Raw genomic sequence first — 16,376 nt, forward strand, 5'->3', positions numbered from 1 at the left:
TAATATTCCTTGAGGACAGGCAAGCATACCAAAATCTCAGCATGTCCACGGGTTTCCATGTCCAGCACACACCTGAAGACACCATTGCAGAGATCCCACGAGATGTGGCCAGGATTGACTCCTCCCTACTGGCACCACGGCAGAAGATCAACACCTTGAACACCTTCCTGATCCCCTTTATTTAATTTGTCCTGAGGGGATCTGCCATGGTGAAGGTATCTGTTAACAAGGCAGACAACACCATCAGGCAGTTAGTGAAAAAGTGGATGTTTCTTCCCCAGAGGGCCAGCAATGAGCTGGTGTACATCTTGCACAGGCAGGACAGCACCATTGTCCCTCGAATGGGTGATCTGTGACATGTTATGGTGATCACTCATGCCTTCCACCTTCTGATGTGCCTGGACACCATGGTGAGGAACATCATGGAAAGTACTATGCAGAATGCCATCAAGAAGCAAATCGCAAGGATCCCCTCCAACCAAGATGTTGCTACTTACCTGAGCAGCTGCCTGCAAGGTGAATATGGAAGAGAGAGGGGAGACTTTGCTTTGCTCTGGACTCATGCCCGCAATGCTACGCGATGACTGGAGAAACATATCGGCTACCACTGGATGTGGTGAGAGGAATGCCAGGAGCTGGGAGTCCTGGTGCCACAGGTGAAGAATACAGAACACACGATCATCACTCCGAGAGCTAGAACCATACTGGAGAGAACCTTGAAGGATGTCATCTGCTGCCAGTATATGGACAACCTGAAATGAAAGCTGGACCAGGGCAAGACATTCAAGGTGATGTGGAAGTGGGATGCCAGCAACCATTTCCTCACCGGAGGCAGCTTCACCCAATTTGCCATTCATCCACAGAGCTGAACGGAGCTGTCTGCCACAGGAATATGGACAAGCGATGCAGGAAGTGCAGCTATGCCAACAAGACACTACTCCACATCTTGTGTAGTTGCAAGCCCCATTCCAGAGCCTTGCAGCTGTGCCACAATGCCATCCAAGATCACCTGGTCAGAGCCATCCTGCCACTTGTGGGGAAGGTTGCCGTGAACTCCACCATCCCCGAAACCAACAGCCAACTGCGGCTGGACATCGTCATGACTGAGAACCAGAAGAATATCATCATGGTGAACGTCACAGTGCCCTTCAGGAACAGGACTCCAGCCTTCCGCAATGCCTGATCTCAAAAGCTGGAGAAATACATCCCTCTGGCTCACACCTTGAGAGTTAGGGGAAAACAACAAAGTGCAAAACAACATGGCTGCAGTCCCACTTTAGTCATTGGCATTAAATTGACTATGTCATTGTATGCCAATGTAACCATCATGCCATCAATATCACCCATGCAATGTGGGGAGCATGCATGTGGTCTCATCATCAGCTTCTGAGATGGAGAATCAATATGATTTAACAATTAAAAACAGTGCAGATGTTGTCAAACTCCAATAACTAAGCTTAGTGTGCACAGGGTTGAAATCTGAACTCACATGTGCAAGGCCTGTAAAAAAATTTCCTAACACACTTTCTCAGTAAGACAAAATAAATACTGACTCTGCCTGGTCATCTTTTATGGAAACATTGTTCTAAAGAAGTCCACAGCTTTGTAAAGAGGAAGCCTCAGGACTGGTTTGATGAAAATGATGCTGAGATAAAGCATACTCTTCACACATTATAGATAAATGATAAAAACCCATCTATTAAAAAGATGGCTTATTCACATACAAAGTGTAATGGACAAACTAAATTTTACTGCATAAAGGGTAGGTGGTGGAAAATGAAAGCCAACAGCTTCAATCAGCGGTAGACCGAAAGATTCAAAAAAATTTTTGTTGATGAGCTGAAGAGAATGTACAGCTCACAATCTATTGGTACCACCTCATCTGGAATGCAGATAAGTCACTGCTGCTGAGTGAAAATTTTGAAAAGGGGGCTGAATATTTTAAGGTTCTGAACTGCCTGTCGATCATGTCAGCATCTGTTCTTGATGATCTTGAACAACTTCCAATTCAAAACCAATTCTCAATTCCACTGAACATATCTGAAGTATGGAAAGCTGTCAAGCAAATGGCAAATGGCAAAGTAGTATTGGTAGATGGTATTCCTGCAGAGATCTTTAAATGAGAGGGCCATGAATTGATCAGGAAGCTCACTGGCCTCTACTTAAGGAGGCTGTGACATAGGAACTTAAAAATGCCAATGATATTCACCTCTATAAAATGAAAGGCAATCACACTTTTTGCAATAATCATGGCATCCTGCTCCTTGCCATTGCAGTAAAGATACTCAGGGTATGTCTACACTACAAAATTAGGTCGAATTTATAGAAGTCGGATTTTTAGAAATCATTTTTATACAGTCGATTGTGGTGTCCCCACACAAAATGTTCTAAGTGCATTAAGGTGGTGGACTGCGTCCACAGTACCAAGGCTAGCGTTGACTTCCAGGGCATTGCACTGGTGGTAGCTGTGAGTAACTATCTCACAGTTCCCGCAGCATCTGCTGCCCATTGGGATTCTGGATTGAGATCCCAATGCCTGATGGGGCAAAAATAGTATCACGGGTGGTTCTGGGTATATGTCATCAGCTTCCCCCCACCCCCCCATAAAAGCAACGTCAGACAATCGTTTCATGCCTTTTTTCCTCGGTTACCTGAGCAGATGCTATACCATGGCAAGCATGGAGCCCGCTCAGCTTACCATCCCCGTATGTCTTCTGGGTGCTGGCAGACGTGGGACTGCATTGCTACACAGCAGCAGATCATTGCCTTTTGGCAGCAGATGGTGCATTTTGATTGGTAGCCATCGTTGTCATATTCCTCGGTTCTCGTTTAGTCGACCTCGATGAGATCAGTCAGGGGTGCCTGGGCAGACATGGGAGTGACTCAGCCAGGTCATTCCCATCTTCTGCCGAGCACCCAGGAGATGACGAAGGCTTGCAGTTGTACTGCACCGTCTGCTGCCAGCCTAAGATGTAAAAGATAGATGGATCAAAACAAGAAATTGACCCGATTTGTTTTGTGAAATCAATGGCCTGCTAAACCGAGGGTTTTGAGTTCAATCCTTGAGGGGACCATTCTTTGTGACAGTTGTTTGTGTTTCTCCTTGATGCAAAGCCACCCCTTTTGTTGATTTTAATTCCCTGTAAGTCATGTTGTCAGTCACCCCTCCCTCCATCAGAGCAACATTAGACTATTGTTTCACGCAAAACCAGGTGAGGAGGCGACGGCTGCATGGTGACGAAAGGGACATGGTCATAGACTTCTCACAAAGTACAGGCTGGGCAATGTGCCCCAGTAATGTTCACATCATGCTGATGAGCTCTGCAAACACACTGGCCAAACAGGAAATGAAATTCAAAAGTTTGCAGGCCTTTTCCTGTGTACCTGTGCATCTGAGTTGAGAGTGCTGTCCAGAGCGGTCACAATGAAGCACTCTGGGATAGCTCCCAGAGGCCAATACTGTCAAATTGTGTCCACACTATCCCAAATTCAACCTGACAAGGCCGATTTCAGCGCTAATCCCCTCATTGGAGGTGGAGTAAAGAAATCAATTTAAAGAGCCCTTTAAGTCGAAAAAAAGGGCTTCGTTGTGTGGACGGGTCCAGGGTTAAATTGAGGTAATGCTGCTAAATTTGACCTAAAGTCGTAGTGTAGACCAGGCCTCAGCTGAGTCATGCTAAACCAACTAACTGAACAACTTCCAGAGAAGATACTACCTGAGAGCCAGTGCGCCAGTTTTTGTCAATCTTACTAAGGCCTTTAACTCTGTAAATCAAGATGGCCTGTGGACAGTCATTGGCAAGCTCGGTTGCCCTGGTCAGTTTGTCAATATTATTAAATCTTTTCATGCAGGAATGTAGGTTTGTTTCCTTGTCCCAGGCTGCTTCTCAGTTTCAGTTGTTGTCAACAATGGAGTAAAACAAGGCTGTGTTCTTGCTCAAACATGATTTAATGTCATGTTTCCAGCAGTTGTAATAGATGAAGTCAGAGACATTGATTGTGGCATTTATATGAATTACCATATGGATGAAGGTGTCTTGAATCTGCTTCACCTGTATTCAAAGACAAAAGTTCTGAAGATAATTATATGTGAATTACTGTTTGCTGCTGATTGTGCTTTGCTAGCCCATAATCTTTGGGACATTCAGTGGCTCACTGACTGCTTTTGAGTGTGCAGCAAAACATTTTGGCTTAACAATCAGCTGAAAGGAGACAGAAACCATGGTCCAGCCTCAACTGGGAAGCACTGCAACCATATTCCAGTTGTGTCCATTAATAACATACCACTCAAGGTTGTTGATAAATTTTGCTACCTAGGTGGTGTCATTTCATGAAATGCAATGATTGGCAATGACATTACAAAGGTCATTGGGGCAACCATCAATGCCTTTGGAAAACTTCATCATTGTCTCTGGAACAAACACGGTGTCAGTCTGCAAACAAAAATTAATGTTTACTGCACCATCACTGCATTCCTCTGTGGCTGTGTATGTAGACTACTTACCAGTACTACATAAAAAGCTTGGACCAATTCCACCTGCAATGTCTGTGGTGGATAACGGGAATTAAATGGGAAGATTTGATTCCAAACACAGAAGTCCTTGAGTGGTTGCATCATCAGTCATTGAAACTTTTTATAGTGACAGTGAAGCTGAGATGATGCAATCATATTGTCCACATGTATGACAGCGTAATACTGAAATCCATGTTTTATGGCGAATGGAGACTTGGAACTCATTTTAGGGCAGAAAACATTAGTGACGCTCTCAAATCCAACTTCCAGTCTTGCAATGTTGACCTACACACCTGGGAGCTCTTTGCCCTTGACAAGACCTTGGAATGAAAGATTCTGAGAGCTCACAATTGCTGCAATCAAGGAGAGACATGAAGCTAAAAGCAGTACATTTATCTACAATTGTCTTCATAAATGGCACTTGTGGATGGGACCGCAGGCACAAAATTGGTCTTTGGTCTCATTTCAGGACCCACAATAACTGACTGTAGCTCATCCGTTGAACTCAGTGGGAGACTTCATCAGTTAGCCAATCTTTTGAGTTTTCAGCCTCCTCCCCTATAGTGCTTAAGAACAACTCTTCCTCTTCACTTGAAGAATCCGTTACTGCACTTGATACCTACACTTTCCTGTTTTCTCTGCACATTTTAGCATCATGGAACTTACCAAGGATGTGGTGGATTCTCCATCACTGACCATTTTAAAATTAAGATTGGATGTTTTTCTAATAGATATATGTTAGGAATTAAGTAATGAAAGTTCTATGCCCTATGTTACAGAGGATTACCAAGAGGTAACTATAGCAGAACCGCTTGGAAATAGTGACCATAATACAATAGCATTCAACATCCCTGTGGGGGGAAGAACACCTCAACAGCCCAACACTGTGGCATTTAATTTCAAAAGAGGGAACTATACAAAAATGAGGGGGTTAGTTAAACAAAAGTTAAAAGGAACAGTGACTAAAGTGAAATCCCTGCAAGTTGCATGGGCCCTTTTTAAAGACACCATAATAGAGGCCCAACTTCAATGTATACCCCAAATTGAGAAACACAGTAAAAGGACTAAAAAAGAGCCACCGTGGCTTAATAGCCATGTAAAAGAAGCAGTGAGAGATAAAAAGACTTCCTTTAAAAAGTGAAAGTCAAATCCTAGTGAGGCAAATAAAAAGGAGCACAAACACTGCCAGCTTAAGTGCAAGAGTGTAATAAGAAAAGCCAAAGAGGAGTTTGAAGAATGGCTAGCCAAAAACTCCAAAGGTAATAACAAAATGTTTTTTAAGTACATCAGATGCAGGAAGCCTGCTAAACAACCAGTGAGGCCCCTTGACGATCGAGATAGAAAAGGAGCGCTTAAAGACGATAAAGTCATTGCAGAGAAACTAAATGGATTCTTTGCTTCAGTCTTCACGGCTGAGGATGTTAGGAAGATTCCCAAACCTGAGCCGGCTTTTGTAGGTGACAAATCTGAGGAACTGTCACAGATTGAACTGTCACTAGAGGAGGTTTTGGAATTAATTGATAAACTCAACATTAACAAGTCACCAGGACCAGATGGCATTCACCCAAGAGTTCTGAAAGAAGTCAAATGTGAAGTTGTGGAACTATTAACTCAGGTTTGTAACCTGTCCTTTAAATCGGCTTCGGTACCCAATGACTGGAAGTTAGCTAATCTAACGCCAATATTTAAAAAGGGCTCTAGAGGTGATCCCGGCAATTACAGACCGGTAAGTCTAACGTCGGTACTGGGCAAATTAGTCAAAACAATAGTTAAGAATAAAATTGTCAGACACTTAGAAAAACAAACTGTTGAGCAATAGTCAACATGGTTTCTGTAAAGGGAAATCGTGTCTTACTAATCTATTAGAGTTTTTTTGAAGGGATCAACAAACATGTGGACATAGTGTACTTAGATTTCCAGAAAGCCTTTAACAAGGTCCCTCACCAAAGGCTCTTACGTAAATTAAGCTGTCATGGGATAAAAGGGAAGGTCCTTTCATGGACTGAGAACTGCTTAAAAGACAGGGAACAAAGGGTAGGAATAAATGGTAAATTCTCAGAATGGAGAGGGGTAACTAGTGGTGTTCCCCAGGGGTCAGTCCTAGGACCAATCCTATTCAATTTATTCATAAATGATCTGGAGAAAGGGGTAAAGAGTGAGGTGGCAAAGTTTGCAGATGATATTAAACTACTCAAGATAGTTAAGACCAAAGCAGATTGTGAAGAACTTCAAAAAGATCTCACAAAAATAAGTGATTGGGCAACAAAATGGCAAATGAAATTTAATGTGGATAAATGTAAAGTAACGCACATTGGAAAAAATAACCCCAACTATACATACAATATGATGGGGGCTAATTTAGCTACAACGAGTCAGGAAAAAGATCTTGGCATCATCGTGGATAGTTCTCTGAAGATGTCCACACAGTGCGCAGAGGCAGTCAAAAAAGCAAACAGGATGTTAGGAATCATTAAAAAGGGGATAGAGAATAAGATAGAGAATATCTTATTGCCCTTATATAAATCCATGGTACGTCCACATCTCGAATACTGTGTACAGATGTGGTCTCCTCACCTCAGAAAAGACATTCTAGCACTAGAAAAGGTTCAGAAAAGGGCAACTAAAATGATTAGGGGTTTGGAGAGGGTCCCATACAAGGAAAGATTAAAGAGGCTAGGCCTCTTCAGCTTGGAAAAGAGAAGACTAAGGGGGGATATGATAAAGGTATATAAAATCATGAGTGATGTAGAGAAAGTGGATAAGGAAAAGTTATTTACTTATTCCCATAATACAAGAACTAGGGGTCACCAAATGAAATTAATAGGTAGCAGGTTTAAAACAAATAAAAGGAAGTTCTTCTTCACACAGCGCACAGTCAACTTGTGGAACTCCTTACCTGAGGAGGTTGTGAAGGCTGGGACTATAACAATATTTAAAAGGGAACTGGATAAATTCATGGTGGCTTAAGTCCATAAATGGCTATTAGCCAGGAAGGGTAAAGAATGGTGTCCCTAGCCTCTGTTCATCAGAGGATGGAGATGGATGGCAGGAGAGAGATCACTTGATCATTGCCTGTTAGCTTCACCTCCTCTGGGGCACCTGGCATTGGCCACTGTCGGTAGACAGATACTGGGCTAGATGGACCTTTGGTCTGACCTGGTACAGCCTTTCTTATGTTTAGATGACCACAATGGTCCCTTATGGCCTTGGAATCTATGGAAAAACAAATGCTAGTTGCCACTTTGCTGATGTTGCTTCCTTCTTTCCATATTTCTGCCCATGGCAAATTGAATTTCTGTGAAATTTTCTCCTGTTGATATAGCTACGGTACACGGTTTTATGTTCTGTGTCTTTCTATAGGCTTTTTATTTGTTTCTGTCTGTCATACTGCTTGGCATATACATGTTGTTCATTCTAGTGTCAGATCTATCTCCCATACTATCTCCCATAGTAACAGTTCACTGACTCTCTTTTATTGTTACATGCCAGGACAATCTGCTCTTTTATGAGAGAGTCTTTTAATATTCCATGTTCAGATGAGTGACTTTTTAGTTTTACGTCTGTGACAAGCTCCTCTATTGTTTCCCCTTCATTCTGTGTTGGCATCCTGAACACATGCTTCCCGTAAATATCATTTTCTAGGGACACAATCATTATCAAACATTTTCATTATTTCTGCAAAGCTTTTCTCTCTTCTCTTCCCCTCTCCCCTGTTTAACCATCTTCATGCAATGTATTATATATATCATGCGAGGGCTTCTGTTCCTGCCACTTTCGAGACTAGAGCAATCTTTTGTTCACCCTCCAGTTTCCTTGCCTATGTGGCTTTCATATACAATTCAAATTGCCGTTCGAACTTCTTCTGGGCATATGCAGCATTTCACCAGATTCTCAAGGTTGGTGGGGAAGTCAGTTGCAATCGCAAAAATCTCTGCAGCATCCATTTCAATTTTACTTTTCAGTGGGTCTTCCAGCACACTGTGCCTTCCACTTCCAGTACAGTGTAGTATCTTTGTGATGAGCAGACCAGTGTCAAGAAAAACTCTTTATTAGGAACAGGAACTATGTACAGAGATAAGGTAACAAAACTCCCTACTGCACTGTGTAGCTGCAACCTGGACTGCCCAGCCCTACGCTACTTTGTTTCTGCTCAGCAGAAATGGGTCACAGGAAAACAAAGGCTATATGAGAGTATACAGGAAGTGTGGCATCTCTACACTTCCTGGAGGACATATTGTATAGCACAGCCCCTATCCCCAACCCCTTTCTAAAACACACATTCTTATTTATCCCCCTTCCCATAAGTGCCCTTCCCCTTGCTGCACCCCAATTCTTACCCCATTCCCTCTCTTCTTTCAGTGAACATTTTCAACAATAGTTTCAACACCTTCTGAACATTCTGCTATACTCAGATTATATTTCAAGATTACAAAACAATTTTGCCAGAATCAGTTTGAAGCAATATTTCTCTTTTTCATATTTCTGCCCAGGGTTAGATTTAAACTCTTTAAGCCCGATGGGTACTCACATTTAATAGCTAAAGCTTTCCCACTTGAGCCACACCTGTCTTGTGATGCAGAGCTACCTTTCAACCCTTATTTCTGCACATGCACAGTCAAATCTATTTGGACTATGAGCCTTTGGCATGCACCTAGACAGAGAACCACACTCTTTTTCTAATAATGTAATTTGATTTCACCCAAAGGGCTACTTGGTAGCATGCACTTTGTTGGTGTAACTCTTGGGCATTTGAGACCCTTGAGTATAGATCTCTATCTGTGCACAAAAAAAGTTACAAAAATGTCAGCCTTTAGAAAAAGCAGCTTTTAGAGGGGAGCTGAATTTCAGAAATACCTTAGTCAAATGCCCCGCTCTCATTTGGATCACTAACCAAACCTATGCCCCACCAAATTTCAAATCCACGGAACCATGTGAATTTTAGAGCACTTAGAATAGTTGAGCTTTGAACAGAAAGCAACACTTAAACTACAGCAGAGTTTATGCTCTCCTATACTATTATAGTAAAAAATCTCAAGCAGCACAAAATGATACTTCTTCAGCTAAATGACTGAAAATAGATTTTATTTTGCAGAAATTATTGATTGCAGCATTCAGCACAGCGATCAGCTATAACAACACATCTGGAATATCAGAAAGGCTAAACTTTTTTCTCATTTTTAAGGCTTTCTTGGATAGATTTGTTCTTATTCAGCCAGCCCCTTCAAGAACAGATTGCACAGCAAAACTCAGTAAGGTATTGATTATAAACTAAACTGCTTTGAAAGTCAAATCTAAGCATTACATCTATTATAACCTTAGTTACCTTGAGTGCTAACATCCATGCAGAAATTGTGAATTCTGCTCTCCTGAATAGACCCAGTTTCAATCTGTATTCAGTACCTCAAAAAATAGAAATTTGGATGCAGTTGGATAAACTGAACAAGCTAGGGGTGACGCTGACTGCTAGGGAGAAGTATTTTGAGGACCTAAAGTAGTCTTCAATTGCTCCATCAGCTAATGGTCTCAGCTTGGTCACAGTCAAAATGGTCCATAATCTCAATGTTTCCTAGATTTAGCATTGGTTCTATACTTTCAGAGTGTATCACTCCCCAGACCACATTCTTTCAACACCTAGTATACAGATTATTCCCCTTCTTCCATGTGTGGATCCAACCTCTGTGCCACATGTCTTTATCACCTCTCAATTTGACTGTTGCCAACAGGATTATCTCAGATTAACTTCAAAAGCCACTCAGAGATTGCACCAATTCCAGAATTTGACATTATATGTGTGTGTATGTGTATATATGTGTGTGTGTGTGTAACTAGACATTTTATTATCCTTTATTTTTCTCTCATATAGAAAAAAGGAAGAAAACTCTAGAAAGTTAAACTTTAAAAAGTCATCAAAAGCATAGAGATTGCAAAATGAAGCATACAAAATGCCAAAGTTAAAGCTGAACAAACACCTTTAACTATACCTCTTGTTTGTTCACATTACAGTTTCTAACGAAATGATCAAATATATTTTCCTTATGATCCCATCATAAATACAGTTTATAATGGCCTAACTAGCGAGGAGTTTTCCCCAAGTTCCTAGAAAGTTTAGAAGTTTGTTCTTCCTTACACAGTGGCTTTCCTATTTCTTCTCTTTTTTCCAAAGACTGTTTGGTTTAGATCCTCAGGTACTTAGGTGTTACTCTCCTCAGCATTCCAACGCCATATGTTTTGGTCCCCTGCCACCCAATGGAATCCTTAACTTTAAGCTAAATGCCCAATCACTATGCAAGGCCTGGGGAGAGTTCAGCACCTAAGAAAGGGGTTGCTGCCTAAATTAGCCAGGAGTGAAGTGCCACTGGGAGGGGTGGGGGGAAGAGATGCCTAAGTAGTTAATGTTGTGCACATGGTTGATGGGCTGGAAATAGCTGTCTGTCTCTGCTCAGATTCCTCAGCCATGAATCCTCTCCTGGAATTAGTCACCTAAGCCAGGTCAGCTGCTCAAGTGGGCCATGTTCTAGCAGCCATAACCCTCTTTCTCTATCACTCTTGAGACCATGCTCACCCTATATTTTGCTGTAACCCCAGCTGCCTTTTGTGCAGGCACTGTGCTGTCCCCCCATTTATTGGAGGCCTGCATCCAGCTGTCCTGCTGTGGGGTCTGACAGGCATCAAGTCTTAGGCCTGCTCAGACCATGCCTAGGGGACTAGGTCCTCTGGTGAGATGGGTATTCCTCTGCCGAGTCTGAGGATCCCGAGTCTTCAGGGACTTTAGCTTGTGCTTGGGTTCAGAACTGCTCATTAATTGTGGTTGACATTAAGACTTAGCTGACTGGTGGAAATATAGGCCCTTGGGGACTTAGGTGTCTATGGAGTTAGGTGGCAGCTGAAAGGCGGTGTTGAAAAGTGTCATCAGCCCCTAAAAGGTGGATGTAGATTCCCAAAGAGGAAGTTAGGCACAAAAATACCTTTGAGGATCTGGGCCCTTATCCTTTCTTGACTTCAGATTTGGACAGATACACAGTGAATGAGGCAAGAGTATATAGTGAGTGAGACAGGAGTCTTGTGAATCCATGTCTTATTCTGGCCTAAATTCTGTTAGCAGCTCCCACAGTGTAAATCATTAAAATATTTACACCAAGGATCAGCAACAGTAGATTTGCACCCTCAGTGTTCAGGTTGGACTTTGTACAGTGGATGATTTAAGAACTTTCACAATCAACAGAAGGGATAAGAACATATAGTCAGGATGTCTCATTCATTGTGTTTTGACTAAGGCAGGTAACCTGAAGAAATAATATTATGCGATTGTATAGCCAAAGGCTATATTTTAAGGCATATGCACAAGTAGGCAAAATTAAGGTTGTATGGACAGTCTTAACTTTGCTATTGAGTGCTTTGCAGCATTAACATGCTTTTATGATTTTTTTACATGAATTAATATAAACAGTTTGTTAGTTCATCTGTAAGCATAAAATATACTTTCATCTCTAGGTTTTAAAACAAAATCAGAGTTAGATTTATTTTGATGGTAAAAATATTTAATCCCTTCTTTTTTTTCTTATTGTCACAATAGACGGTATCTAATTTTTTTTACATGAGAAGTCTATGGAAGATCAATATAATCACTATAATCACTTGGCCAAAATCTCCTACTTGTTCTACTTATCATAACTCTGATTTCAGTATTTATCAGTGGTTTTAATCCATTTTGTGACTGTGAATACATAATTGCCCAAATATGTCAGTAAACTAAACCTTTACTGTGATCTCATCAACTACCACAAACTAAACAGTGTTTGGCTGGGTCAATTGTTAATGGGAAATCTCAGATTTGGTATTCTTTGCTTTCTGACCTAATCTGTTGTGTAATGTTGCTGTGCACAGCCGGATAGTTATCATGTTTCACCCAAGTGGTACTGACAGGCAGTACAGGTCCCTTAGGGCACCAGAACAGGACCGTCATGATTATGACACTGCCCACTCTGGTTCCCCTAACAGAGGGAAATATCATCAAACCAGACAATAATACAGGATAGCTCCAGGATAATTTTTGACCCAAAGGAGTTCCTCTCTCAACTTAGGGAGGATAAAAATAATAGCGGCATCCTACCAAACTCTGTGTCTCGTAAGACAGCTATATCTCATTTGCAATCAGGAGGTTTATAAAGAAAGGCACCAAGGGTGGAAGTTTTAGCAGCACAGAACTCATCACATTCCACACTCAAGTTCTGACTCCTGGGTTCTGCTGGGCCCTTCTCCCCCACCCCACTCTGGCAATTGGGGAGGGGCATGTGACCCATCAGACTCACCCCCGCCCACATTACCTGAGGCAAACTGTCTCTCAGAGAAGGAAGCCACAGGGAAGTCTCTGAAGAAAAAACATTTCCAGAAGAAATGCCTCTGAATTTCCTAGGATCTTAGAAGTGTACCCAGGCCGTTAAGCCTTCATGAACTTTTTCTTTCTGTTTATCTCTGATTACAGGAGTAGCCAATCCACAGTATCTGGACGATCTAATGGTTCAACGTGTTGATGTATTTTTGAACTCATAACAATGAAGATGAAAACATTTAGAAAAGAGAGAATTTACTTAATTTATTTTGCTGTGGACACAGCAGCAAAAACGACAACAGACATGCATAGATTTAAGCATCAGGCCTCAACTTTTTTTAAACTTTAGCACAAAGCAGGGGCACCACCTACCTCTCACCCATAGTCTCCTCTACTAGGTATTTAATTGGCTCCAGTGAAGGGATTACAGGGCTCCTTAACGTATAACCCATAATTGGTGCCAGGGTTACAGGACTCCTTAATCCATAATGTGAGGTAGGCTCTCCTCAGTCTATCCTGCAGGAGTCACCTCTGAGTCCTAGCACCTTTTCCCCACCATGAAAGGGTAGGAGGACAGAAGGGTGAGGACCTCAGCCCATGAAGGCCACATAAGTCCAAGACCAGACACCAAAATCCCAGGTCTTTTACCTCTAGGAACTGTTCATTTTATTCTCTTAACCACACTGAAAACTTGCCACAAGTTGTGGTGAATAAACTCCACCCCAGTACCCCAGTTAGGTACAAAGTGCATTCCTACTTAACCCACTGTGGCTTGAAGGTGCTGTGAGGGTAGGGGGAAAATCTCCCTGGTCCTCTGGAGAAAAAAAAATTTCCTCACCCCCTAAAGAAGCAATGAGCTAGACCCTAGCTTCTATCAGGCCAGGTTCCCATTCCTAGTTAAGCGGGCTAGGTTGGGCTGCTGGAATGGAGCCAACAGAGGCTCCATATGGACCCTGCACTGGGCTAAATCCTGGAAGCCAGGTAATGATGACCAATCGGCACCTCTCTCCCCCAGCTGGCCAATGGGTACCAGAGACTCTCGGGGGTGGAGCTACCTATTGTCCCTAGGTGAGTGCCTCCTTCCCTTGCTACTGGGACTGTCCCTCTTTCATCACTGGCCCCATCAAGTTCCCCCACCTGTGGATGTGGATGGGTGACATTTCTAATAAGACTTTGCTCAGATATTTTGACAATTATATCTATGTAAGAACCAGATTTGTGTGAAGACTGGAACCAGGGCCTGGCTACAGTAGTCTATGAAGTGATCCCTGAATAGTTTTGCTAAAGATACATTTACTCTAATAAATGTATCAAGTGTACGAAGATATTATTTAGTTCCGGTCTGACTGAACTGGGGTGGAAGTTTGCATGAGAAAGGTGAACTCTATAATTCTCTCTCAAAAATAGGCATAAAAATAAACAGGCAAAATTCTGTCTTTTTCTACATAAAGCCTCTTTGATGTGGCCAAGTGTGGGGACGGTAAGCAAGTAACGTTAGTCCACAGTCAGTCTGAATCAAGGTGCAGGGCTGGAACTCACTCACTCCTACCCTACTCAATCCAGGCCTAGCACTGTCTCCACTTCCTGCAATTTGTCTAGACCACCAGACCAGTGTCCCTATACTGCACTCTATGCCGGCCTGTTTATACATTTACTGAAAAATATAATCATGATTCTGGGAACATTTTTTGATACGAATGCAGACAAATCTTATACACACCTTGCTGACAAATAACTAGAAATTTAACTCTTTTTGATGAGCAGTATCTGATGAAGATTGATCCTTTTCTTCTTACTGTGCTGCTTGAAATTAAAGCAAATGGCTCATTTTGACACAGACAGCGTTCGCTGAGTGCTGTTCAAAGAAATATGCATTGTAGCTGGAAAGGAAGAGAGAAATTCTTTCCCTTGGATAAGAAAGTGTGGTGATTTCTCTTCCCAGGCTGAAACTTACATTTTCCTTCAATCTATTCTCAGTAAATGGATCGAAAAAATGGAAACACCTGTATAAAATGTTTTGCTACAGCTTCTGATGAGTCTAAGCACGAGCCCAACACTTTATTACTTAGGCCTTTCTAATAGCTTGAAGAACATCAGCCAGAGAGATGTAATAGTTTTCTAAGGAAGCTATATCATAAAAGTCACAGTTGACCTTTTCAGAGCACAAGAAGGAAGAAAAAGTGTTTGACCTTTATTAAATGTATTAACTATAAAGCTTGTCAGTGTTTGTTTGTTTTCAGTGGCAAAAAAAACAAGTGCCTGACAACGTGCAGTGACTTATCATCTGTAATGTTATTCTGCACTGATTCATGTAGAACCAGGGTTCGCAAACCTTTTTATAATGTGAACCATTTCTTAATGGCAAGATTAGGCCAGATGCTCCATTGTGGTGCAGCTGCTTTGAGCTAGCAGTCAGACCCTTAAAACGTCTTAACAGGAATATGTAGGTTCACCTAGTAAAAGGATGATCTTCCACTGCTATAGAATAGATATAGTGGCTTTTATGCCACACAACTCTTCTTGCTGCCAACGTAAAAAGGAAAAGGAAATATAACTGGGATGCCCCGTCCTATCTTCAGCTGTTTTTCTAACAGTTTGGACTTGTTTTCAGAAGGAGTAAGGTCTTCAAAGATGCAATCAGAGCAGGTTTTAATCCTTTAAAAATGAAGTAAATAAAAGCTCTGGGGAGGGGGGGAAGTGGTTTGGGGAGGTGTTAGAGAGTGCTGAGGCCTGACAGGTGAGGTTCACTCTGATCACTGTAGCCTCAATTAGTTTCCCAGTGATGGCTGATGGAACAGTTAGCTAATCAGGAGGAGACTCAGGGGAGGTAAGGAACTAATTAGCCCTCAGCTGGCTAACTTGATAAAAGCCAGGAAGGAAGCATTACAAGGAGTGAGGGAAGGGCAGGAGTAGATGAGTCTAGACTAAAAGAGTGTGAGAGAGGGAGAGACCTCTTCTTTTCCTAGGGCCGTGGTACAAAGGAACTGAAAATGCAGGGTTAAAAAATCTGTGATGTTGCAGTCTAGTGATGTTAGCAGAAAGGTTTAGAATAAAGTAGACTGAATGCTAAAGGAAGGGGATTTTCCCCATAACAGGAGTGAATGGAATATATTGGTTACCCTTAAAATGTTCTAATGATCTTAGGTAACTAAATAATATTACCTTAGTATCTTCAGTATTCCAAGAGCCAGTCCACAGTTAGAGTTGCAAGCTGAATTTCTCTTCTGAGCCTGTTTTGACACTACCTCCCCCATCAAATCTGCAGGCACAGGAATATTAACCTCTAAATTATTAGGTTAGGTTGAGGGCTGAAAGAGACTTTCTAGGAAATTTGAAGTGAATGGGATAAATAATTGCTTAATTATGACAATCTAAGTATAGAGATGTTTGCCAGGGTATTTTTTATGAAAAAACCTTTTTTCAGTTTTCCAAAGTCAAAAAATCAAGGTTTTTTAATGACAATTTTTGGTAGAAATTAGAAGGCTATTTTTTAATCAAAAAATGAGAAAAATTCAGCCAGCTCTAGGAGACATT

Source organism: Gopherus flavomarginatus, chromosome 3 (genome assembly GCF_025201925.1).
Source record: "Gopherus flavomarginatus isolate rGopFla2 chromosome 3, rGopFla2.mat.asm, whole genome shotgun sequence".
NCBI classification, from domain to species: domain Eukaryota; kingdom Metazoa; phylum Chordata; order Testudines; family Testudinidae; genus Gopherus; species Gopherus flavomarginatus.